We start from the raw sequence: 25,801 nt of genomic DNA, 5'->3' as shown, positions 1-25,801 counted from the left end.
GGAGGAGTTGGTGCCTCCCCTGGCTTGTATAATATTACTACTCTGCACTCACTTATAGTCTGGTCTGTAATAATATAACTCAAGCTTGCTTATGAAATAAATGTAAGATTATGTAATTCGCTTCCGCATTTCTTCATCTCCGATGTTTTGTAATGTCTACAAGATGGGTGAAACGTTCCTGGTAAGGTAAGGAAAGATACCGAACTTGTCAAGTAGTTCAGGGGCACCTACAGGGTTGTCTGATGTCTGTGAGACAAGAACAACTGTAGGTGGGCCTAATTACTTGGGAGGTTCCGTCACAGCTGGTATCGGAGCGTAGCCCTTCTTGGCAGATATTATGAGGCATCTTCAAAAGAATTTTCGAAAGTCTTACCTAAAATTCTTTTCTCTTCTTACCTAAGTATTCTGAAGAAGTCTATCTTAAAGACCAGATAGGAAGAGTGCAACATATAGAAGGTTGAATCGACTAAGGTTGATTCTGTAATTATACATGCATCATGCTAAGCACTATTCTAATAACATTTTCCCCCTTAGAAAAGATGCCGCCACGTACCAGGCTAACGGCACGCAAGTCTACGGGACCAATTGGGGTGCCTCGGCATCAATTGGCTCCCCGACATGAAAGTAGCAGCAGTGGAAGTAACGACCCTATCGGAGACCTTGAAGCTCGTGTGAGTCGACTTCAAGCAGCGCTTCAACATAGGACTGATGCTTGGGTCGCTGACGGTGATAGAATCAACGAACTAAGAAGGGACATCCGACACTTGCAGGATCAACTCGCTGATCGAGACTTAGCACTTGACTGGGCCGTACAGTCTCGTTTGCTAATGTGTGCTAAGGAAGCAAGGGCTCAGGCCCGAGTTAAAGAACTTAGCTCGACTGTTGATAACCTGCAGGTTTACTGCAATACATTGCACGAGGAGGTCCATATACTATACTCACAACTACACCCAAGTGAGCCTGCACAACCTGCTGAGGCGGAAGCTGGACCATCTCACGTTGCGGGACGTGCGCTGGGTGGGGAGTTAGACCTTTTTGAGCCCCCTCCTTCTTTGAGGTTGGTTGATGTCTGGACTCCCACACCTGACGATGAAGCCGTCAAGAGTAACGGCAAGCAGGAATAAAGGTGTAATAGAAGTAGAGTAGTGTATGGTAGGGTATTGTAGGGTGTACTGTTGTATAATAGGTTGAACCTTTGTATATGGGTATTGTATCCTGTTATGTAATATCGAGTCTGTACCATTACTTTTTATAGTAATGTAAAATGGAAGGTTTTCTCTGGCACATTTTGTTTACTTCAAATGTTTTTGCCACAGATGCCGACCAGGACTCGAGGACAGGATGCAGCAGGAACTTCTGGGGGACGGGATGTTACCCCAAACCCACCTCCAGTTCCTACCACGTTAGCCGAGGCGATCGCCGCCTTGGTGAATGCCACCGCCGATAATACCCGCTTCCTTAGGGAAATGGCGGGTCAGCAACAATTTCAGCAGCAGGCGGGAAGAGGTTATCCACAAGGCCCTCGAGAGACCACTTATCTGGACTTCTCTGAAACCCGTCCACCTCTATTCGTCAAGGCAGAAGATCCCCTAGAAGCTGACGAGTGGATTCGGGTTATCGAGCAAAAGTTTGGTCTTCTTCGTTGCTCAGAGACGCAAAAGCCGTTGTTCGCCGCACAACAACTCCGCGGTCCTGCCAGTACCTGGTGGGGAAATTTTATGGCTATTCAACCTGACAACCATCAAGTCACCTGGGATGAGTTTAAAGCAGCTTTCCGTGAACACTACATCCCCGAAGGAGTGCTGCATATGAAACAAGAGGAGTTTATGAAGTTACAACAAGGCGGAGATACCATTACTCAATATCTCAACAAATTCAATCACCTGTTGCAGTATGCTATCGACCAGGTGAATACGGATTTAAAGAAGAAGAACTGTTTTATGCGGGGACTGAATGATCGGCTACAAAGGAAAATGGCCACATGCATAGACCTCACATATGGAAAGGCTGTCAGCACGGCCTTATCTGTTGAAGCCAAGTACACAAATTCTGGGAAGAATAAGGGATTCGGTGGTGAGAGGCCTAATCAGGGCCAGGCGAAGAAGCAACGGTTTGTGATTCGACCCTCAAACCAAAATCGCACTTTTTCTCGTCCACCTTCATTTCCCTTCAAGCAGCCTATTATTATCCGCCCCAACAATGCCCCCACTACCCCAAAACAGCCGGGTGCCCCAGGCACTCGATTTCCTGCCTTGCCTAGTTCTTCAACTGGGTGCTTTAATTGCGGCAAGTCGGGACATTTTATCAAAGACTGCCCATATCCTAGGCAAAATCAATCTAATGCTTCGCAAGGATCTGGGAAATCAACTCAGCCCAAAGGAAATGCTGTGGGGAAGAATACAAAGAAGACAGGGCGTATATATTACACTCAAGTGGCTACCACACCGGAAGGAGAACCGGTGATGATGGGTACGTTTCCCGTGGCCAGTCACCCAGCAATTATTCTTTTTGATTCTGGTGCTTCACATACATTTATTAGCAAGAAGTTTGTGGAACAACATCATATTGCATACCATGAATCAAAGGAGGGATTTAAAATTCATTCACCTGGGGGACACATTTATACTAAAGAAGTGGCCTATGGAGTGCCAATAACAATGGCCGGACGGAACTTTCCTGCTAATATGATCGTTCTGAAAGGCCAGGATATAGATGTAATCTTGGGTATGAACTGGTTAACCCAACACAAAGCAATCCTCAACACTGAACTCAGAACCGTCAGGTTGAGCTATAACCAAGAAGAGATTCTTTTGACTCTCCCCGCAACCAATCCAGCCAAAGCTTCTGGTAGAGTCTATGAAGCCATTGTACCGGAGATCAAGAACATTCCGGTAGTATGTGAGTTTCCAGATGTATTTCCGGAAGATTTGCCTGGACTGCCCCCTGAAAGAGATGTAGAATTCGTAATTGAGTTAAAGCCCGGTACGGCTCCCATCTCCCGAAGGTCGTACCGTATGCCCCCTAATGAGTTGGCGGAACTGAAGATTCAATTACAAGATCTATTGAATAAGGGATTCATCCGGCCAAGCTCGTCCCCGTGGGGTTGTCCCGCCATTTTTGTTAAGAAGAAGGACCAAACCTTGAGAATGTGCGTGGATTATCGACCCCTAAATGAGGTCACCATCAAGAATAAGTACCCCCTTCCCAGGATCGACATCTTATTTGATCAACTGACTGGGGCGAGGGTATTTTCCAAAATTGATCTCAGGTCGGGCTATCATCAAATCCGTATTCGGCCCGAGGATATACCGAAGACCGCGTTTACTACGCGATATGGATTGTTTGAATACTTGGTAATGTCTTTCGGGCTCACAAATGCTCCTGCCCATTTCACTTATTTAATGAACTCGGTGTTCATGCCCGAATTGGACAAGTTTGTGGTAGTCTTCATCGACGATATCTTGATATATTCCAAGAATGAAGAGGACCATGCTCAGCATTTACGGATTGTATTGGCGCGCCTAAGGGAACATCAGCTATATGCCAAGTTCAGTAAGTGCGCATTCTGGCTGGAAGAAATTCAATTTTGGGGCACGTATTATCAGCTAAAGGAATTGCGGTAGATCCTAGCAAGGTCAAAGATATTCTGGAATGGAAACCTCCAACCACTGTTCACCAAGTCCGGAGTTTTCTTGGACTAGCTGGGTATTATCGCAGATTCATACCAGATTTTTCTAAGCTTGTGAAGCCAATCACAAGTTTGTTGAAGAATGACATTAAGTTCAATTGGTCTTCTAAGTGCAATGAAGCCTTCGAGCAACTGAAGACACTATTGACCACTGCTCCGGTATTGGCTCAACCGGACATCACTAAACCTTTTGACGTATATTGTGATGCATCTGGCAGTGGACTCGGGTGTGTACTGATGCAAGAGGGCCGAGTAATTACGTATGCTTCAAGGCAGTTGCGCCGACATGAGGAGCACTATCCAACTCATGATCTGGAGCTAGCTGCTGTGGTTCATGCCCTAAAGATTTGGCGTCACTATCTGCTGGGTAATATCTGTCACATATACACAGATCATAAAAGTTTGAAGTACATCTTCACCCAGTCAGAGTTAAATATGAGGCAAAGAAGATGGCTTGAGCTTATTAAAGACTATGAACTAGAGATCCATTATCACCCAGGCAAGGCCAATGTGGTGGCAGATGCGTTGAGTCGTAAGACTTCCTGCCACTGTCTTATGGCGAAGACCTCCGAGAACACTTTGTGTCAGGAAATGGAGAAGCTAAACCTGGGAATCATTCAACAAGGGACTCTAAATCAGTTAAAGCTTGAGTCAATCATTTTGCAAAGAATAATTGATGCTCAAAAGGATAATCTGGGTATGAAGCACATTCGAGAGAAGATAAAGGCTGGAGTAGCCAAGTGTTTCAAGGAAGACGATCAAGGTGTGATATGGTTCAAAAACCGCATAGTAGTGCCAAAGAACGAAGAACTCCGCCAGCAAATTCTTGATGAAGCACATCTTAGTCGTTATTCTATTCATCCCGGAAGCACTAAGATGTATCAAGACTTAAAGCAACATTATTGGTGGACGAAGATGAAGATTGAAATTGCACGCTATGTGGCTAAGTGCGACACTTGCAGACGTGTCAAGGCCATACACATGAAAACTGCTGGTCCATTACAATCTTTGCCAATCCCGACATGGAAATGGGAGGACATCAGTATGGACTTTATTGTGGGACTGCCCAAGACGGCCAATGGGTATGATTCTATTTGGGTTATCGTTGATCGACTCACAAAGATTGCCCACTTCTTACCCGTCAGGGCCAAATATACAGTAGCCACTTATGCAGCATTATATATCAGCCGTGTTCTCAGTCTGCACGGTATTCCAAAGACCATTGTGTCGGATCGTGGACCTCAATTTGTAGCCAAGTTCTGGGAAGCACTTCACAACTCCTTGGGTACTAAATTACTCCACAGTTCGGCTTATCATCCTCAAACCAGTGGGTAGACTGAGAGGGTGAACCAAATACTTGAAGATATGCTGCGGGCATGTGTCCTGGATTTCTCACCAAAATGGGATGAATGTTTGCCCCTAGCGGAGTTTTCATACAATAACAGTTATCAAGAAAGTATCAAGATGGCACCTTTTGAAGCTTTATATGGACGACGGTGTCGAACTCCGCTAAATTGGTCTGAACCTGGAGAAAGATACTTCTTTAGGCCTGATATGGTGAAAGAGGTCGAAGAAAAGGTTCAGAGGATTATCCATAATATGAAGAAAGCTCAGACTCGACAAAAGAATTATGCAGACCGACGACGACAACCCTTATGCTTTCTGGTAGACGATTATGTCTACTTAAAAGTTTCACCAATGAAGGGTGTATCGCGTTTCGGGGTAAAAGGGAAACTTGCACCCAGATACATTGGTCCATTCTTGGTGCTTGAGCAATGTGGACCAGTGGCATACCGACTTCAGCTTCCCGACACCTTGTCTGCTGTGCATAATGTGTTCCACGTGTCACAATTGAAGAAGTGTCTTCGGGTTCCTGATCGAACCATTGAAGTGACTGATGTTGTCCTGGAACCAGATTTAACGTACTCGGAACATCCTGTTCGATTCTGGATCAAAAGGATAGGGTCACCCGGAGAAAGACTCTCAAATTCTATAAGATACAGTGGAACCAGCATTCTGAAGACGAGGCTACATGGGAAACCCAAGACTTCTTAGATAAGAATTTCCCAGGCTTTCTAGCCTCATGTAAATTGTAAAGCCTATATAGCTGTTATAATAAAGAAGTAACCCCCACATTACCCCGGCCTTGTACCAAAATTAAGGAAATAAAAATGTGATGTGTTTCCTTTACCATTACCTACCCTAGGATTTTTAATCTCGGGACGAGATTCTTTTATGGGGGGAAGGATGTAACACCCCTGGTGTTACTATAACTAAAACTTGACCATGACATCATAAGCATTGGCATTGCATATGATTGACACACCTAGAGTGCATTCACTAGGCAAAAATTTCAAACAAGTTGTATTGTTTTAATGTTTTTGCAAATGAAACCCTGGTTAATGGACTTAACCCTAAATAGTGGTTAAAGGGGTAAAACTTAACCCAAGTTAAGAAAACCTAAAAGCTTTAGGGTAAAAGTCATAAAATGACCCCAAAAATAAACTTGAATCACTTTTACACCCCTGGGATACCAGAAACCCTAATTGGAACCCTGGAAAACCCTGAAACCAAACCCTAGGGGCTTATATGCAAAATTAGTCCACTTTTGGACTAAAGTGCAAAAACCAAGCCAAATAAGTATCTTAAGTCCTTTGGTTCACAAATATGTGGACTTGAAAGCAAAACCCTAAGTTTTGGGTTTATTTGCAAAAAGTACCACTTGACCTCTATATAGCCTAAGTCTGAAATCAGTGTTGTGAGCACAACTTTGAGCCCTTGTGACTTTCAAAGCATAGAGTTTTTGCCCTAGGTGACCACATCAAAATTGAAGCTCAACTATAGGAGAACAACTTTGCTTAAAGGTGTGAGCATTGTTGTTAAGGAAAAACTGAAGATAATCACTCCTGAAGTTGGACTGTCAGGCTGGTAGAGACTGAACTTCAGTTGGACAGTGACCTTGATCCAACATTAAGGGACATCTAGACTAAGATCCAGTGCTCAAATAAGTTTAAACCTTATAGTCGAGTTGTAGCTGGTATGTAGCACTACAACTTTGATGCAGAAACTTGGACCTGTTGCCACATGGAATTGAGAGAAATTGGAGCTCCAAAGTGCTCTGTCAGTCGCTCTGAATAAGTGGTTCCCATGGTACAGTAACTGAATCAGATAAGGTCGCCAGCACGGCTGTCTTCACCGCCGGTGGCTTTCCGCCGTGATTCACGTCGCCGGCGTCACGATTCGTGCTCGGGGATGTGGATAACTTCGCGGCGTCAAAAGATCATCACCGCCCATAACCTGGACACCACTCCGACTAGCCGTAGTCCATCTTCCCTGGCTCACCGCCCGCGGTAAAGTGCTCGCCGTCGACCGCCGCTTCCCGGCCATATGCCGCGTGTCCAAGCCTTTCCACCGCGTCGCCATGACTCCCTCTACCCGTCCCATCGTCGCCAGGGAGCTTGCCACGACAGTAACCACGAATTCACCGCACCTGTGTTCTTCCCTATCTCCGGCCGCCGCTCATCTTTATCCAAATTGAGCACCACCGCCCGTGAACACTATAAATTGAGCCCCTGGGCAGCTGCGCTAAGCCATCCCGAAGCTGTAGCACCCGCTCCCACCCTCGATCGTCCACCAGTACGCCCGAATTGCGCATTCTCCCCAAATCAGTTCTAAAACACCGTGAGCTCAACCCCGCCGTGGTCAGCCCAACTCTGGTTAGCTCCTCCCCTCTGCTCCCTTGTTTAAACATTCTTATGCGTCTACGATGCTTACCGAGCCATTAAATTGAACTAAGAGCCCTCTGGTCGCCGGGAACATGACCGTTTAGCCGCCATACTCACGGCCACCGTGGCCAGAGCTCCATAGTTGATCAATAGTGCAATTAAGTTAGGGGAAATAATCATGGTTACCCCGATTTCATGTCTGTCGCTCGGAGAACCCAGCCATAGCCCCAATCGGCCGGTATAGAACCTCGCCGGAGCCTCTCCGCGCTCGACGCCGTCGTGGACCTTGGTCTGCGAAGAAATAGAACGTGGAGGACCCCCATGTAAACTGTCAGTGATACAGAGAAAACAGTGAAAGGACCTATCCTCATTTAGTGAAAACCCGAGGGCGTTTCCGCAAAGCCGCCAGCGCGGGCGCGCGCGCGGGCGCTTTTCCCTCTGGAACTGGGCCGCTGGGCTGAATCTGGCCCATCACTGTTGGAACATTTTCCTTTTTCTTTTACAGCAGAGCCAAAACAATTATAGAAAAATGTAGAAAAATGATAAAATTGTGAAACTAATTTTCCTAGGTTTGTTATTTTCCATAGTATTTAATAAAAATAAGTTTGTGATTTTTAGTGGAAATAAGAAATTTTAAGGTATTTAAAGTGGTTAAAAATGTTGGTTATAGATTTTTAGAAAATAATTGGTAAGTCCAAAAATGCCCAAAATTTTTATATGAGTGTTATACACTATTTAAAAGCCTTGGGTAGAGTTTGAATTGATTTGGACCTTGTTTGATCACTAAACCCCAAAACACCCCCCCCTGCCCTATGAACTCCTTTACCGACTCCGGAAACCCTAGGTTCCCGGAACTCCGTGAAGGCAAGTTGTATTCAAGACATAACTAATAAGTTTATGTTATCTTTGCATCCTCATGAGCATCCCATGGCATTCATTCTTATACTTATGTATGGTTATGATTAGAACGAGAAGAAGAGATAGAAGTAACTGAAGAGGAGACACCACCACCACCACCTTCGGAGTCTCAGGCTGGGAATCATTTCTACTTTGACATCTGTGGATCTGAGCCTGATTCACCTATGAACGAAGGCAAGCCCCGGTGCATGCAACCCCTTTCCTTGTGTTTTAAATACTTTTTGCACACTTAAGTCTAGTGAAATGTGCATTAGGTTCATAGGAGTTACTTGAAACCCTTTGATGCATTGCTTTTCCTTGATATCCATACCTTTTATAGATACTTCGGTGAAGTATCAAAACATGATTTACAAAAATGCTTAGACTTGCTTAGATCTTGTGGATAGAAGTTGTCCTCAATTTAACCATGGAGAGGATGGCTTCTACCTGCAAGAATATTTTCATTTGGAGCAATAGTGGGATCTTACTGCAAAGTTCCCTGTGATGCTCTTTCATCCTAAGGAACAGACACATTCCTAAGGGTGGAAATACTTAAATTGAAACTTGGGGGTAGGAACAGGTGATGTTCTACCCAGGTTGGTTAAGGATTAACGCGTATGTAGGCGTGCTGACCGAGGACCCTTTAACTGGTCACATGCCTCGTCATGGGTAAGCCTTGCCTCGGGCAGACTAAGGCCGGAATAAGATAACACGAAATGGGCGTGGAGCGGTGGCGAGAGTAGCGTGTACCCTCCATGGCAAGAGGCTGGACGGTGGTGTAGCTGTGCTCTCGGTTTGCGTGAACCTGATCCGGTCTTAAGAACCCCGGTGGCGGGTTGACATATGCAAGGGTTAAGTGCTACATATGTCGTGTGATTGGAGATCCTCAGCTAAGTATAATCGATTCGGATCGCCGTACCTTCGCGGTTATGAAGACTTGGTCACTTCCCTGCAACCTAGAGTCAGGATGTGAACACGATGGATAAAAATGATGTTATCTTGATGTGATGTGAAGTTAGACTAGATGCAAATGGAGTCTATTAATACTTAACATGGCGTTAAAAGACTGAAAGTAAGGACTCACTTTAGTAAGCTACTTCTGCAAAAGTATAAGTTGATTTTTGCTAAAGCCTCTCCTTGACTCCTATTTATCCAGCATACCCTTGAGAGTCTTTTCCTTAGTCGGGTAAGACTTGCTGAGTATTCCATACTCAGGGTTTATCCCTTTGTTGTTTTTAGGTGAAGAAGCGACAAACTTTTGTTGCTTCTGCTCCAAGGTGGTACCAAATGAGGAAAAAGAAGACTGAAGTGCGGGAGGACTCGGTCCTCCACTTAGGATCTTTTGTTTATTAAACTTATCGGGAGGAGTTGGTGCCTCCCCTGGCTTGTATAATATTACTACTCTGCACTCACTTATAGTCTGGTCTGTAATAATATAACTCAAGCTTGCTTATGAAATAAATGTAAGATTATGTAATTCTCTTCCGCATTTCTTCATCTCCGATGTTCTGTAATGTCTACAAGATGGGTGAAACGTTCCTGGTAAGGTAAGGAAAGATACCGAACTTGTCAAGTAGTTCAGGGGCACCTACAGGGTTGTCTGATGTCTGTGAGACAAGGACAACTGTACGTGGGCCTAATTACTTGGGAGGTTCCGTCACATCTCGGGCGTCGAAGGTCAATGGCACATGGGACCACTTCGTCTGCACGACTGGACCGGTGATGGCGACGTGGTTGATGCTGCGGTAATGGTCCCTCTTCTGTCTCTTCGTGTCGAAGTCGGCGCTGGACCCCCCAGTGATCATGTGAATGACTCCGCGATACGGCTGATCGACGAAGTCTTCTTGCTTTGGGGCTTGGGGGTGGTTGGGGTGGTGGATGTTTTGTTGTTGCGGGTGTGGAGGTGAGGTGGGGGAGGTACGATTTGTACCTCCTGGTGGTGTTGGTATGCGTGGTGCGGTGGATGCGGAGCGGGGCCGTGGATGTATGGCTGAGGGGGTTGTTGATATGTGTGCGCGACAACTCTAGGGTTGTCGGCTGGTTGCGCCCGTGCCATCCTGTCTCTGGTGGCCTTTGTCTCTGGGCAATCTCTTGTAGGGTGCACGCAGTCTTCGCCATGGAACAAGCAGTAAAATCTGCGCGGCTGCTGTGCACGTCCCCGGCCCCGACCACGAGTTCCGTTTTCACGGCCTTGAGGGGGATACTCCTGGCGGCGAGGGGCCTCGCCAGTGGGGTGCTGGTTGGCGATGTTGTGTACCTGCTGCTGATTGCGGCTGTCCCGACCGGAGTCTACCTGCGAAGGCCTGGTCCACGTACGGTTGGACTGAGGAGGGTCTTTAGGTTTCCTCTGGGACTCGACTTTGCGCTGGTGGAGCTCTTTGGATCTAGCGTATTTTTCAAATAGCTGATATAGCTCCTGGAGGTTCCTGGGCGGATCTCTGATGCAGTGGATGTAAAGGACGCCGGCCCGAAGGCCACTGATGGCGTAGTGGATGGTGATTTGGTCATCAACCGAAGGCAGTTGTGACTTGAGGGTCAGAAACTTGTGGTAGTACTCCCGCAGGGTCTCTCTTTCCAGCTGCTTGCAGAGTGAAAGTTCAGCCAAGGCGTCGGTGTCTGGGCGGTACCCTTGGAAGTTGAGCAGGAATTTGTCCCGGAGACTTCTCCAGGAGTCGATGGACAGCGGGGACAACCTGGTGTACCAGGTCAGGGCCGGGCCTTCGAGGGCGATTATGAATGACTTGTCCATCATGGCGCCGTCCCCTCCGGATGATGCGACAGCGACCTGATAGCTCATGATGTACTGTGCTGGGTTAGTGTTGCCGTTGTACTTGGGATAGGTCCCTGCCCTGAAGTTGGCGGGCCATGGTGATACTTGCAGGTGGGGCGCCAGGGGACTCCGCTCGTCAAGGTAGTTGACACCTTGGAATGCTGCGGCGTGCGGAATGGTGTGTCCGCGCTGAGGGGTGACCAGGTCTTCGATTTGCGCGTGCTGTTGGAGGGGTGGGCCATGTTGCAGACCGAGTTGGCCTTCGCGCTGCATGAGCGCGATCTCTTGCTCAAGCTCCTGAGCCTTTTGCTCTTCGTCGCGTATCATCTGGCGCACCTTGGCTTGCGCAGACACACGTTGGTGTTTGGCCTCGAGGATCTCCTTTTGCTTCTAGAGGTTGCGGTTCTTGATGCGCTAGGCGCGCAACTGTAGTTGTTCCTCTGCGGAAACGCCGATGACTTCGCCGTCTTCGGTGGCGTCCACACCCTCTGGCGCAGCGAAGCCTGGGGGGTTGCGGTTCACCTCCAGAGCTGCAGGTGCGGAGACTGCCTTCGGGTGTGGGTTGTTCATTGCGCTGCCTCTTGCTGAGTGCGTCGTCTTCGCAGGCTTCTTGGTGGGTGGTGTCGACAAGGGCCTTGCCCTTTTTCTCGGCCAGCAGTGCTGCCTTCGCAGCTTCGTCAATGGATGGGGCTGCCTTCGAGTTAGCTCTCTTGGGTGCCATCGCGGGTGGTTTTTCGTAGCACGAACGGTGGGCGCCAAATGTTGGAACTTGCTCTCCGGAGCAAGATGATCCAACGGGGGAGCGAAAGTAATGCAGACAAGGTTTTAGCTCAAGAAGGCAATTTCTCTGTTTATATAGCCCCTCAAGGGCACTGTGCGGGGGTATTTATAGGTGTCTGAGTGCCCAGCGTCAAGGATTAAGGACGCATGTGCCCTCAGGCGCCTAGGTCCTCCCCGGAATATTCCCATTAAAGCAGGGTTACAGACTGTAATAACAGAAAAACCTTTACAAATTAGGCCCGTAATGCGCAGCGACCGATGCGGGGCCTGTTACGATGGGCCGGATTGCACATGGGCCCTCGTGTTGGGCGACGCCGCGGGATGGGGCGACCTCGCCATAGGTCTTCGTCGTTCGGCGTGTCGGACGAAGGCATCGAGCGAAGGGTAGCGTCTTCGCCTTCGCCCCAACATATGTACAGGGGTCCGGTGTCCCTCTATGGAGGTCCGCACCCAACGACGCATCCTAGGATGTATTATCTTTTCGCGCCATGTGCTGCCCTTAGACCTGCCCATGTGGTAGGGTTGGGTTCCATTCTCCGTGTGGCTTGGAGGTGTCGTACGGGTGCAGCGTCTTCATACTATAGAAGAGGGTACCCCTGATTCAGGGTACCGATAGTGGCCCCCGGGCCCGCCTCAGGGGAGGATGCGAGCCTGTAGGTGGGGCCAGAGTCTGATTAGCGGCTGGCCTGCTACTCCTGTGTGCCCGTTGGCGCAATTACTGCCGGCCCGCTTAGGGTCATGCCGACTGCTATGCATATTCCCACGGCTGACTGGCCCGTGACCTTCGTACTTAATGTCACTGTTGGTCCATGCGCGGGATGCCTCGAGTCGCTGCACTGGTTCTGAAAACTTATTTTTTCAGTCTTCCGCGATGGCCCTGAGAAGACGTGTCATTGGCGCGAGCGGCGGCGCGATTTTTTTGCACCCGGTAACCGGCACGTCGGTTGCATGACATGTGGGCCTAGGCGCCCATGTTGGACCGCCGATTGCAGCGAAGCTGAGGGGGCGCACAACCGCGGGGCGGTTGTACGTTTCTTACGTGGTGGTTCGCCTTTTTGACCGCTGGTTACGGCGAAGATGAAGGGGCGCTTAACCGCGGGGCAGTTGCATGTTCCTTGTGCGGCGGTTCGCCTTCCTGACCGCTGGTTGCCCCGAAAATGAAGTGGCGCATAACCGCGGGGCAGTTGCACGCTCCTTGTGCGGTGGTTCGCCTTCTTCGTTCTTCGGGCCAGTCTGTATGACATGTGGGGCCTGGCCCCCGTGTCTTAGGGTAGGGACCCTGGTGCACGTCGAGGGAGACTTTGCCCGTGACACTTCGGGGCGCGAGTGGGGAGATCTGCCTTTAAAAAGGGATCGATCTCCCGGGCAGTAGCCATGCCACACTCCTTTTGCATTCATCGCTTCTTTCCGCCTTCCGGGTCTCTAGATGGGGTGCGCCGGTGTTCTCTGGAGGGATCCACGTCAGGGCCGCCCCCTCTGGCGATCTCACCGCCAGAGAGCTCGCGCTCATGGTGGTGCTGCCGATCTTGTTTTCTTCTTGCTGCTGTTAGAGGAGCGCAACCCCGTGGGGATTGGCGCTCTTCCGTCATCGTTCGGCTTCAAGGATTTTCATCATGCAGCCCGGCTGCAACCTCCGACCGGTGGTCATCCACAAGGATGACTACCAGCCTTGTGGTGGAGAGAAGCGAGCCGGGCTGTAGCCTCCCCCTGGCATCAGCTTCAAGGATGTTCATCATCCTCGCTGGGGTGGAAGGCGAGCCGAGTTGGGGTTCTGCCTTCCGCATGGGCTGGCGACCCGCTTCTTCCTCTAGCATTCGGGGGAGAAGGGCGTTCACCAGCCTTGCGGAGGAGGCGAACTTCGGCTACGCGGGGTCAGTCGGCTGTAGGCGCCATCAGCTACCGCGTGTCTAGCTCCTTGCCCTGGGTGGCTTTGGTGTCGCCTCCAGCGCTGCCTCCTATTGCTTGGTCGGGGTGTGGCTGTCTGTCCACCACACGGGCGACGGTCGCGCCGTGCGCAGGTCGGCCATATCCACGGCTTCTCCCGCGCCGCCGGCCGCACCGGGGGGTCGTACAAGACATCGTACGCCGTGGGGGCAGCGTCCGCGTTCTTGGATGGTCTTGTCCTCACTACCGTAGTGAGGACGGGAGCGAGGACCTCTTCGCGCACGCCGGGGCGGCCGCCAGTTGCCGGTACGACACTAGTGCGCAGGTGGCCGCTGTTGTCGGTGCTGAGGTGGTCGCCGCCGCTGGTGAGGCTCCCCACTGCAGAGGTGGTTGCCTCCGCTGGCAAGACCGTCAGTGCCACCTACCGCCGGGCCTCCGACTCTTTAGCTTTAATGGCCTCGTTGTCGCCCCCCGTAGGAAGACGGGGGCGAGGACCTTTTCGCAGTGGCGTACGTGCTGAGGTGGTCGCCACTGCTGGCGAGTCGTCGGTGCAGCGGTGGCCGCCGCCGTTGGTGCTGAGGTGGTCGCCTCCGCTGGCGAGCCGCTCGGAGCTAGCTATCCCACGGTCCTACCGATGTGGGGGTAGTTCATACCTGTAGAGTAGAGATGGAACTAGGGCTCCACTTGAAAACAAATGTAATACTTTTGCTTTTTGTAAGGTACTCAAGAGTACTATTTATTAAGCAGTATTAGCACTTATCTATTTTCAACTTGTTTCTTTTGTGTGCAATATTGTTGACTCCTCCCTGGTACCTGGCCCCCCGCCTGGGATGCAGGCTTGTTGTGTTGAGGCTGGATACCAGCGCATCTGAAAAGGTTGTCAACAATTCTCGAGAGGCAACCTCGTCGGAATCTGGATCTGTACATAGCTTCAGCTAGGGAGCGTTAGTGGTACACCCATAGGGTTCCCTGTCTGACATTTGCCATCCTTTGATACAAGCTCGGGACCCGCAGGTTTCAGTCCGGGTGGCCAAGTTGCGTGTCCGGACCCCCTTGGGTTGCGGTTCTAGATACTAGGATACTTGTCGCAGGGCGGTGGAGCGTGCAGGCCCACGGTACGGGACCAGGCTGAGCATCTGCACGGGCTCCGGACCACCCCAGGAGACTAATGTCCATTCTCTAGCTCCGGTCCCGAGGTTGTCGGACCCGTAGGACTTATAGCCCCAAATACTAGGTACCCGTAACGGAGTTATGGAGCGTGCAGGCCCACGGTACGGGACCAGGCTGAGCGGCTACACGGGATCCGGACCACCCCATGGAATGGGGTCTCATTCTCTAGAGCCAGCCCCCAGGCTGTCGGACCTCCCAACTTTCGTATCAGGGGCCCTAAACTGCAAGTCTGGCTGCTCAATTCGGATGTCGTCATGTAAGACAGATGGAAACCGTATGGGTGGGTTAGATAAAAAGTACTATCTGAAAGACTGCAAGGTAGGACCATGGAGCAGCAAGATGGAACTATCATAGGGGCACAACTAAGGGGTAGTTTTTATTTATAACTCGTCATGCATGTGTGCAGACCAATAGGCCGGGTTTATGGGGACAGACCCCCACCGGGTTGTCGTACACGTATGTGTTACCTAGTTACAAAAAAGGGAAACAGTTTCGACCCCTCAGACTTGCTCTATGGATAGAACTTAAAGAGATGTTTCGGCATCGGGGTAAGGTACTCCTCCAGTTGTAGCTAGATGGTTGCCCTTGGGTCCGTGCATTCCCGTTACCTCGAAGGGTCCTTCCCAGCTGGGGGAGAGTTGCGGAGCCCTTCTTGGTTTGGTACTTGCCGTAGGGCTAGGTCCCGACCCTGGGTTCCCATCTGCATTTTACACGGGAGCCCTCATCTTTGGTTGTGGCCACTCCCGCGTATACCTGTCGGCAGCCTGGACCCATGGGGAATCCAGAAGGGTTTCCAAAGGAAGGCACGCTTCAGCTCCATAGACCGGGGAACTCGGGGTCCCTCTGGGGTCCGTCTAGTTGTCTCCACCGGAGTAGGAACCTCCAGCGAAGACATCCTTCAGGTCCTCCTCGGGTGACTGATACCCGAGGTCCCGTTCAGCCGCGGCCACCTCGCCGTCGTCCACCTTTTCTTTGCCAGGTCGGCGACGGGGTGGGGAGCCGTCTTTGGAAGACTGCTCGCGCCGCTCAGTGACGCGTTTTGCGAGGTCAATGATCTCGCGACACTCTGCGACGCTGTGGCGACCGTTGGGGTGCACAGGGCATGAGCCATTGTTACCCCTCTGCGGGCGTGGGCATTTGTTGTGGTCGCCCTGGCCTTCGGTCGTGGCTGCGACCACTAGAGCGGTGGACCGCGGCTTCTGGTAGTCGCGGTCCTTCTTCTTTTTCTTCTTTCCGTCCCAGGGGACGACACCCGAGCCTCCCAACTGGGTAGCTCCGGTTTGTGGGGCTGAGTGCCATGCTCGACCCTCGGCAGCTCTGGCGCATTTATCGGCCAGAGCGAAGAGTGTGGGGACAGTTTCCACGTTATGTGTGGCCAACTTCTCCAACATTTTTTCATCACATACTCCCTGTCGGAAGGCCGTGACGATGGAAGCATCAGAAATACGAGGTATAGTACCTCGCACCTTAGTGAAGCAGGAGATGAACTTTCGGAGGGTCTCCCGGGGCTCCTGCCTCACCGCATGGAGGTGGGCCTCCACACCGTGCTGCTGGTAAGCGCTGGCGAAGTTCGCAATGAACCGCGCGCAGAGCTCCTCCCAGGAGTAGACTGACCCCGGGGTGAGGTTCATGAGCCAGGTCTGGGCAGGTCCAGACAAGGCTACATGAAAATATGTCGCGACTACAACGGTGTTTCCACCTGCTACCGTGATGGCGGTGACGTACACCTGCAGGAACTCCGACGGGTTCGATGTTCCGTCGTACTTTTCCGGCAGGTGCGGCCAGAACTTGGGTGGCCATGACGTCGCACGGAGATGACCCGCAAGAGCGGCGCAGCCCACACCGGCCAAGGGGACACCCGTTTGGGACCGGGTGCCCATTGGTGTCTGCGGTGCAACCGCAGCGAAGTCTTGATCGAGGTTGCGACCATCTATGTTTTGGCGGCGCTCGCGCGCCCTTTCCAAAGAGACCCGGGCATCCTCTCCCGCATGCCTGCAGTTGAGTTCTGCCCTAAGGTCGTTGGTCTATGCACCCCTTACTGAAGGCGAGCCCATAGATGATGACGCCTCGTGCTGGCGCCGGGATGACCGCGTCCTCGACCTGGTGGAGGTAGAATGTGCCATACCGAGTAGTCGGTCGATGTCGTCCCGCCATTGCTTCATGGCCCCCGGTGAGGCCATGGAGCTTGGAGGGTGTCGCAACAACTCCCTGGCTGCCGACAATGCCCCCGGGGTCACCCTTGATGGAGTCCGGGACGTTTGCGCAGCCGTGTGTTGCCGTGCGGCGTGCACAGCAGCAGTGCCTGACATAGGATGGTTGGGAACATGCGGTGTGGAGGAAGTAGCTTCTCCCTCCACCGTGAAATCTACTGAAGTCTCGGCACTATGCTCAATGATTTGCACCATCATGCTTGAGCAAGGAAACAAGCAAAAACCTAATGCCTAGCCCCCTACCTGGCGTGCCAAATGTCGGAGAGCAAATCTTCGGCCGGGTGGCGGAGTGCACCCACCCTAAATCCTAAGATGAGGAGGGGCCTAAGCGTTTTGCTTGTTAGTCAGGAAAACGGGAAGAACACAAGAACACACAAGGATTTAGAGTGGTTCGGGTCGCCGGAGCGTAACACCCTACTCCACTGTGTGATGTATTGCTCGTGAGCTTGTATGAGCTTGTGAGTCTAAGATTTGATCTGTTTGTAATGTCGCATGCATCCCCTTTTATAGCTGAAGGGGGGCATGCACAAAGGTACTGGGCCCTGACATGTGGGCCCAGGGACATAAAGAATATAGCACTTGGGGTTACAAATGTTTGCTGCTGGAGCAATCTTCTTGTGCCCTGACATCTGAGATCTGTGTATCCTCGGCGTGCAGGGGAAGCTTCTTGTAGAAGCGATGATGAGTAGAGTGCGCCGCTCAGCATGGGCACACTGTTTGTCAACAGACCGGTCAGGCGCGCCGTCTGCTGGATGACCCTAACGCTGTCTGCCAGCGGATTGGACAGGACGCATTAAATGCTGAGAGGGCACGTCGCCCGTCAGCGTGGTGGCAGGAAGTGTGTCCTCTCCGCAATAAATGCAGAGGCAGCACGGCTTTATTGGTCTTACGTCAGACTTGGCCTGTTGGCTTATGTCACGGGCCACAAGCCACGCGGCAGCAGCGGGTTTCCGCCTGAGCGGGAAGCGTAGGGTAAGGCCTAGACACGTGCCAGCACCGAACCCCTACTCATGTCGGGGTCCTCCTTGTCCCGAGACCTTGCCAAGGCCCGGACCTTACTCAGAGGGACCTAGGGCTCACCCGAGGGACCCGACATGCCCTCTTGGGAGCTCCGGACTTGTACGTACTGGTGTCCGGTGTCCCTCTATGGACGTCTGCACCCAACGACGCATCTTGGGATGTATTATCTTTCCGCGCCATGTGCTGCCCTTAGACCTGCCCATGTGGTAGGGTTGGGTGCCATTCTCTGTGTGGCTTGGAGGTGTTGTACGGGTGCAGCGTCTTCATACTGTAGAAGAGGGTACCCCTGATTCAGGGTACCGACAGTATCCTAAAGATAAAAAGGTTTTTATTCTGTTTATCTGCATACATTGTCTTTGTGTGAGGACTCATACAAAGAGGCTACTTGTGTTACAATCAGCTATATTACATAAGAAGTTAACTTTGTTCTCTTCACCTTTGTTCAGCTGTATAACTATCTGGAGTATTGACTCCAAGCTAAAAAATGATATTTTTTTATTCTTGAGCTAACATTTTACCTACAGAAATCATTCAATAGTATGATCATCAATGATGTTTGGTCTATGTAGGCCTCATCATTCTTCTTTCTTGCTCTGTTACTGTAAGTTGTTCTGTGAATTGTGGCATTCTTTTATAATTTTACTTTATGATTTTTGCAAATTCGGTTCTGGTTATTACTGATTAGTTAAACCAACTTTCGTTATGAAATCATTCTTGCAGTCACCAATTTTCTCTTTCATTGTCTTGTTTGTGGTTACTTACCACTTGAACCACATAGGAGTTTGTTCGCTCTATTAGAGCCTAGAGGCGGTATTGGGCTAGGAGCTATGCTGGATGGAGAAGGTTTAGGAGATCACAACCAAATGCAGCCCATTACGCTTTTGCGTCTCTAGAAAGGATTGGCCGTGTTCACTCAATGGTTACCCAAAATGTGGATAGGTAGTGAGTTGGGCCTGTGTTTCTTCATAGGTAACAGAAGTGTATTTTTCACCTTCAATTGTTGTACATGTAACTTAGGTTGCATCATCGTGCTGGGAGTAATCCACTTGAGCTGCATGGGAGTGTATATGAGGTAATTTGTTTAGAATGTGGTACATCCATCAGTCGAGAATCATTCCAGGAGGAAGTGAAGAACCTAAACCCAAAGGTATGTTGTCTATTTGATACCAATTATGTTTATCATTTTAATTGTACATGTTTGACATGAACCCTTTGGAGAATGCATTTGCCATACAATAAGTTAAAGTGGATTTTTTTCATGTTCCTTTGAAGTTGTTGGATGTTTTCATGAGATTATGTGTGGATGTTTTCATGAAATTAATTCTAATAAGTACAGTGTTGCGTAGATCATTTCATTAGATTTATTTTAATAAGTACATTCATGCTCATGATCATTTCATTAGATTTATGCTATTCACAAACAATAGCAAATAATTTTTGGATCGCTAATATATGTATGCACTGCATCTGAATCCTAGGTTTTTCTGACTTGGTACTGCTGTTTTCGAATTGCTTGTGTTTTTATTCGAATAAGTACACTGCTGCGTAGATCGTTTCATTAGATTTATTCTAATAAGTACAGTCCTGATCATGATCATGACATTAGATTAATGCTATTCACAAACAATAGCAAATAATTTATCTACATGGGCCGGTTAGTACACCATGCGTGGCTGAACATGTGTGCATGAACTGCCAAATTTTGTTCAGCTTCTGAATACTAGGTTTTTTGTTTCCAATTTATCTAACTGAAACCTACTGCATCTAAATCCTAGGTTTTTTTTGTTTCCAATTTATCTTAATTAATTGGGGTTTAGGGTTTACGTGCATGTAGTGTTTGTTGCATCTATGTAGTGTTTGTTGCAAATTTTAATGTTTGTAATAGATGAAATAATTTGCCAAAAATCTGGTTTTCATAAATGTAAACTTTATTGATTGCTTTGTGTTTCTTGATTTTGTAGCTAGCTGTTTACGCACATCTTTTCCTTCCACATCGTGATCCGAGTCGCGGAGATTTTGAAGATCTTAGACATCGCCGGCGAGCGAAGCCTCATCGACAACTTTGTCTGAAGCTAACACGAGTGCATTCAAGGTACACATATCATATGTTGTCAATTAATTTCAGGTGTCTACTTAAGGATGATGGCAAAGGTGTTAGAGAGCCACTTGATGAAGTGGTTTGCGTAAGATTGCCATGGGCTCACGGTACCCATTCAGTCTATCTCTATTATACTCTCTAGCATTATGCCCATTCAGTCTATCTCTATTATACCCATTCAGTCTGTCTCTATTATACTCTCTAGCATTATACTATATGGTCAACAAGTATGCTCACCCTTTTTCCTTGCTTTTACTCATGAGGTATATTTGCTTATCGTCTGAACCTTTCTGCTGTTTGTTTTCATGTCGTCGAAGCTTAACGATTTGTTCTTGGTACAGAATGAGATGAGCTCGAAATGCTACAAAGTCTTCCTGATAATGTTGGAATGGTTAGGTTCTAGGTATCATTGTACCTGTTCTTCCCCTTCAGTTACCATTAACCCATGAATCTGATTACTTGTATATTTTCTGTTACCATTACCTGTTCTCAACATTTGAGATTCTAGATGATGGTACCACACTACTCTGCTTGGCCCATCTTTTCAGGTATGTTTGTAGTTCTTTGTTAAAACATTATTTTTCCCTCTCCTTGATAATGAATCATCGATACTAGCTTCATGTAAGCCAGCACAGTGTGGCAGTGCCAATGGCCGAGATTAGGACGTGCTCTTAGTTAATTTTAGATGTGCTTTGTCATAAATCAAGGCTTGGAAGGGAGTTTTCTATGATTTTTTGTCCGTTTGTTCCTCATCCTTTCATCGTTTAGTCACATGTTCTTTCCTTTCATTTTGATTATGAATCTGCAAAATATTTAGTAATATCACACCGCTCTATGATTATCTATAGACTCATAATGTTCTTGGAAATATGAAGGTGCTCTTTCTTTGTCAATCCCTACTACTCTATATGTTCCTATTGTGGGCGTCCATAGCCTTCACCATGCCTCAGCCAACCCCACGCGCGGTGCCTCCATCCCGCCATCACCGACCAACTATGTGCGCCGCCTACATCCCACCATCACTGGCCTTCCCCAAGCACCGACCTTCCACCAAGATGTCCGCCCTTCCCCACCAGCTCGGCTAAACATTTGCCTCAAATCAATCAGCCAACATTCTTGCGCAGCCACAAATCCTGCATCCCACAATAGGCCTGCAATCCCACGTGTCATGGAACTCCCATTAGCATCTCCCAAAATCTCATAATCCAAGCCACCCGAGCCATCCGCGAGAATCAATCATCCAACATCCTCGCCCCAAATCGACGCCAACCTCCCATCTACACAGATGATGGTGTTCCTTAAAGACCATGCCACCCCAATCCCCATCGCACCCAAGACAGATATTCGCTGCCACCCCAATCCCAATCCTCGGCGGCGGCGCCCTCCAATCCAACAAGTGGCTCTCCAATCCCCATCCTGGTATATCTCCAATCCCCATCCGGCCTGTTAATTTATATGCCCTAACAGAATCCCCATAAGCCATTGGTACTGCTGTCAGTTTTTTTTGGTTCTTTTGTTTGCTTTCATCCCTGTCAGTTTTGTTTGATTTCATCACTATCAGTTTTTTCCTGTCATTTAGTTGGATGGTATGGTTAGACTATGGTAGAGAAGGAAAATATAGAGAGAGTTCTAACTTAAAACTGGTAGAGTTTAAACAGAGCAAGGATTTTCCTAATGTCTGACTGTATGAAAGCAGAATCCCCATCCGCCATTGGTACTGCTGTTAGTTTTTTGTTGTTGTTTTGTTTGATTTCATCAATGTTAGTTTTTCCTATCATTTAGTTGGATGGTATGGTTAGACTATGGTAGAGAAGGCAAATATAGAGAGAGTTCTAACTTAAAAGTTAAAACGGGTACAGTTTAAATATAGCAAGGATTTTCCTAATGTCTGACTGTATGAAATATAGGAAGACCTCTTAGTACAGGTTGTTCCTTAATGGTATGAATTGTTCAGGTGGGATGTCCTTTTGTAACTTGGTACTAATGTTTTGGTCACCATGCATAACAGCCATTGGTATGGTACTGCTGTCAGTTTTTTTTGGTTGTTTTGTTTGATTTCATCACCTGTCAATTTTTTCCTGTCATTTAGTTAGATGGTATGGTTAGACTATGGTAGAGAAGGCAAATATAGAGAGAGTTTTAACTTAAAATTGGTACAGTTTCAACATAGCATGGATTTTTCTACTGTCTGACTGTATGAAATATAGGAAGACCTCTTAGTAGAGGTTGTTCCTTAATGGTATGAAATTGTTTAGGTGGGATTTCCTACTGTCAAGCAAACAAAAATAATATAAGTAGAGGCCTAAAAGTCATCAAGTTCAACCATTTATAGGGAGAGGACATGTCACTTTGGTAGAATGGTTGTTACAGGGAGATAATAGTTCAAGTTGTCCTGTCCTTACTGCACTTTGGGGAGAACATATGCTACGCCATCAATTTGTTAGGTTGTTGTGTGTATTTTTTAGTTGATCAATAAAGTTAAAACTCTGTTGTCAACCTGTAACAAAGAAAAAAAATATCAGTTCTATCCATGGCCTTTTTATCTAGACTGGAGAGAAACGTTAGGCAGAGCAAAATCATGAGTTTTTTAGAGTTCGTTCTCAGGTCTGCAACATCCATTTTTAGAGTTCATTCTCATGTCTGCAACATCTATTTTAGAGTTGCAGTGAATTTGAATTAAATATTGTGAGTTTCACTTTCTTGCTACCATAAAACAATCATGACATGGTTGTACATGATTATTGGTATTTTGTAGCCTGGATTAACCTCACTACAATTCTCTAGAGATTGTGAGATTTTGAGATAGAATATATAAACTTGAAAGCTCATGTGTTTAAAGATGACATGCATCTGGAATGTTGCAGAGATCATTTAGGCTGTGTTTCAAGGACCTCTACGCATCATAGCGAGCTCTAAGGTTTGGCGAGTTTGAGTTTCCTTTTATGATCTTTTCAGTAACTCTCGCAACTCAAATTCTCGTACTCGCGCATTGGTGTTTTAGATCTACAATTGGTTTTATGACCATACACTGTTTTCTACTGATATTGTCTTCTTAAAGTAGCCAATGTTGTTTTGTTAGGGTCCTCATTCGGTCACTAGGATGGATTTAGAGTGGTACGCCAATTGGGTGTGTGCAAGAGTCACATTTAGGTTCATATTGTAATGTTTGTACTGGTCTGCTACCCTGCTACACTGACGTTTTTTGCTAGGCATAGTGTAGCATGTACTTTATTTATCTATGCAAATTGTGAAATATCTGTCTCAATGGTCTATATTTTTTTTTTTGCAAAATCTCAGGTTGGAGAAAAAATCATGGTTAATGTAGTGTTCATTTCAATCTCCATGTTGTCTTCAATCTCCATGTTGTCTGCGTAAGTGTACAACATTTCTGGTATCCACCCCATCCTCATCACACGCAAGTTCATGCGTCCCTAATCACATAAATACTATTTTTTGAATCTCAGCTTCAATTTAAATGTAGAGAATGATAGGTCGAAGTAATATCTTTGTGATAATCTGGTTCCACTTAATGAATTTGTAAGATCTCATATTTGTAGTTTCTAGAAGTTTTGTTCAACAATTTCTGGTCCTTGCATGAAAAGTGAATTAGCATCAAGTTTTGATCAGTTTTGTGTTTCTCTTACAATGTTTGGAATTGTGATTCTGAAATATAGAGCTTGGGCCCTTGGCAAATAATAGTTTGGTAAGTGAACAGTCTACAACTCAGCCTTATACTTCTGATTTTTGTTTGCATATTGTTTCCAAAATGGGAAAAGAAAGGCCAAAAGTTATCTAATGCAGCAGCCTTATACGAGTCATTCAAAGCTTATGAAGAAGACTCTAGGAGAAGCTTTAAGAAACAAGAAAGAAATTATCAGTGTCGTGTGCCGGTCATCAGACAACTTTTCTTGACCACCAACTCCAAGCGATCTGACAGATTATTGTATAATTGCGCTGTTGGAATTGTGTCTATGGTCTATAGCCTGTTCGGCGTGACTCAAAATATAAACCTTTGGATATACATGCAACAGTCTTCAAGCTCTTATGTAGTAGTTCAATTGTTTTGTTCATTATGGCTCACCAAAACAAGGTCTAAATTTTATCTGTTATTAAACTTTAGAACATGTGTATACATGGTTGTTTTGGCCAAACATTATCACCAGGATTTTATTATACTTATTTATACTGCTGAGGTTATGCATGTTGCCCGAATTTCAGATAAAACTTCTTGTAGATAACTATTCTAATCTTGTGAGGCTGCTAATATTTATATTTAACATTGTCATTGTTATTTTTAATTTGATGAAAGTGTGTTCTATTTTTATGTTTGCAAGGTATGTAAACATCTGCTTTTAGTGATATTAACAAAAATATAGAATAAGAATTAGTGTTTTTGCATATTAATGCATTTTTATCATATTGATTCCGTAGCAACGCACGGGCATATACCTAGTAATCAATTAAGTGTTTACAAGCAAGGTTACCTGAACTCAGTTTCTATGCACTTGCACCATCTGCATTGACATCTAGTAGATGTTTGAGATGAAGACTTGTTGTAGTTGGTACAAGAAGGGAACCACCATTTGTTATCTTGTATGAGGCGTGAGATAGTAACTGTGCATTTGAAACCTTGTGGCTGCATTTTGGGAAAAAGGAAATATTTCTTGCAAATAAATGTCAGTGTAGCTGACATATTAATCATATCTAACACTAGAGAAGCTTGTGGTTATTACAGGGAACATGTAAGGATCTATCTGAAGTAGTTCGTCAATGGTTTTGTCTTCGATGGTAGGAGCTTGAGAAACATGCATCTCTTCTCTAGTTACTTGGGGGCGTACCAATTGAAGCTTAGTATTTACCAACCTTTAAATAATGTAATAAGTATGATGAGACAACAAGAAAGTCAAGTAATTATGGGGGGAAAGCTAAACATGTATGTTATTCTTTTCGTAGGTGGCAAGCGCGTACAAACAAAAGATGTGTACCAGTAAGTTGTGTAAAGGTTATAAATGTTCTACAGAACTAAACTGAAACTAAAATCAACATTTGTATATAACCTATATTTTCAGATTGTTTTGTACTTAAGTTTTAGCATATAAATTTTCTAGTATCTTTTTTCTCAAATGATAAAATCATCCAAAATAGTTTACTGGTGTCGGCGTTTCGGACCCGGGGGGTCCGCGAGCCAACCAGTAAATTTGTCGCTGTGTGCCCCTGCCCAGATGGGTTGGCGCGAGATGGAACACAAGGGGAAAACGTGGCCCGTATTATCTCGCACCAGGGGGTGTGCTCGTAGTAGGGGTTACAAGCGTTCGCGAGAGGGAGAGAGAGAGAGCATGTTCGTATGCTCGTCCCTCCATGCGACCCCCTTTTCCGACCCTCCCGCAGGAAGGGCCTGTACCTCCCTTTTATAGATGCAAGGAGAGGGTCCAGGTGTAAAATGGGGGGTGTAGCTATGCACTAACGTGTCTGGCAGAGAGGTGCCTGAGCCCTGTGTACATGCCAACGTGGCTGTCGGAGAAGTGCTAGAGCCCTGTGTATGCGATAACGTGGCCGTCA

The sequence above is a fragment of the Zea mays genome, chromosome 6, assembly GCF_902167145.1.
Source record: "Zea mays cultivar B73 chromosome 6, Zm-B73-REFERENCE-NAM-5.0, whole genome shotgun sequence".
Lineage (NCBI taxonomy): Eukaryota > Viridiplantae > Streptophyta > Magnoliopsida > Poales > Poaceae > Zea > Zea mays.
This window is presented reverse-complemented; position numbering follows the sequence as displayed.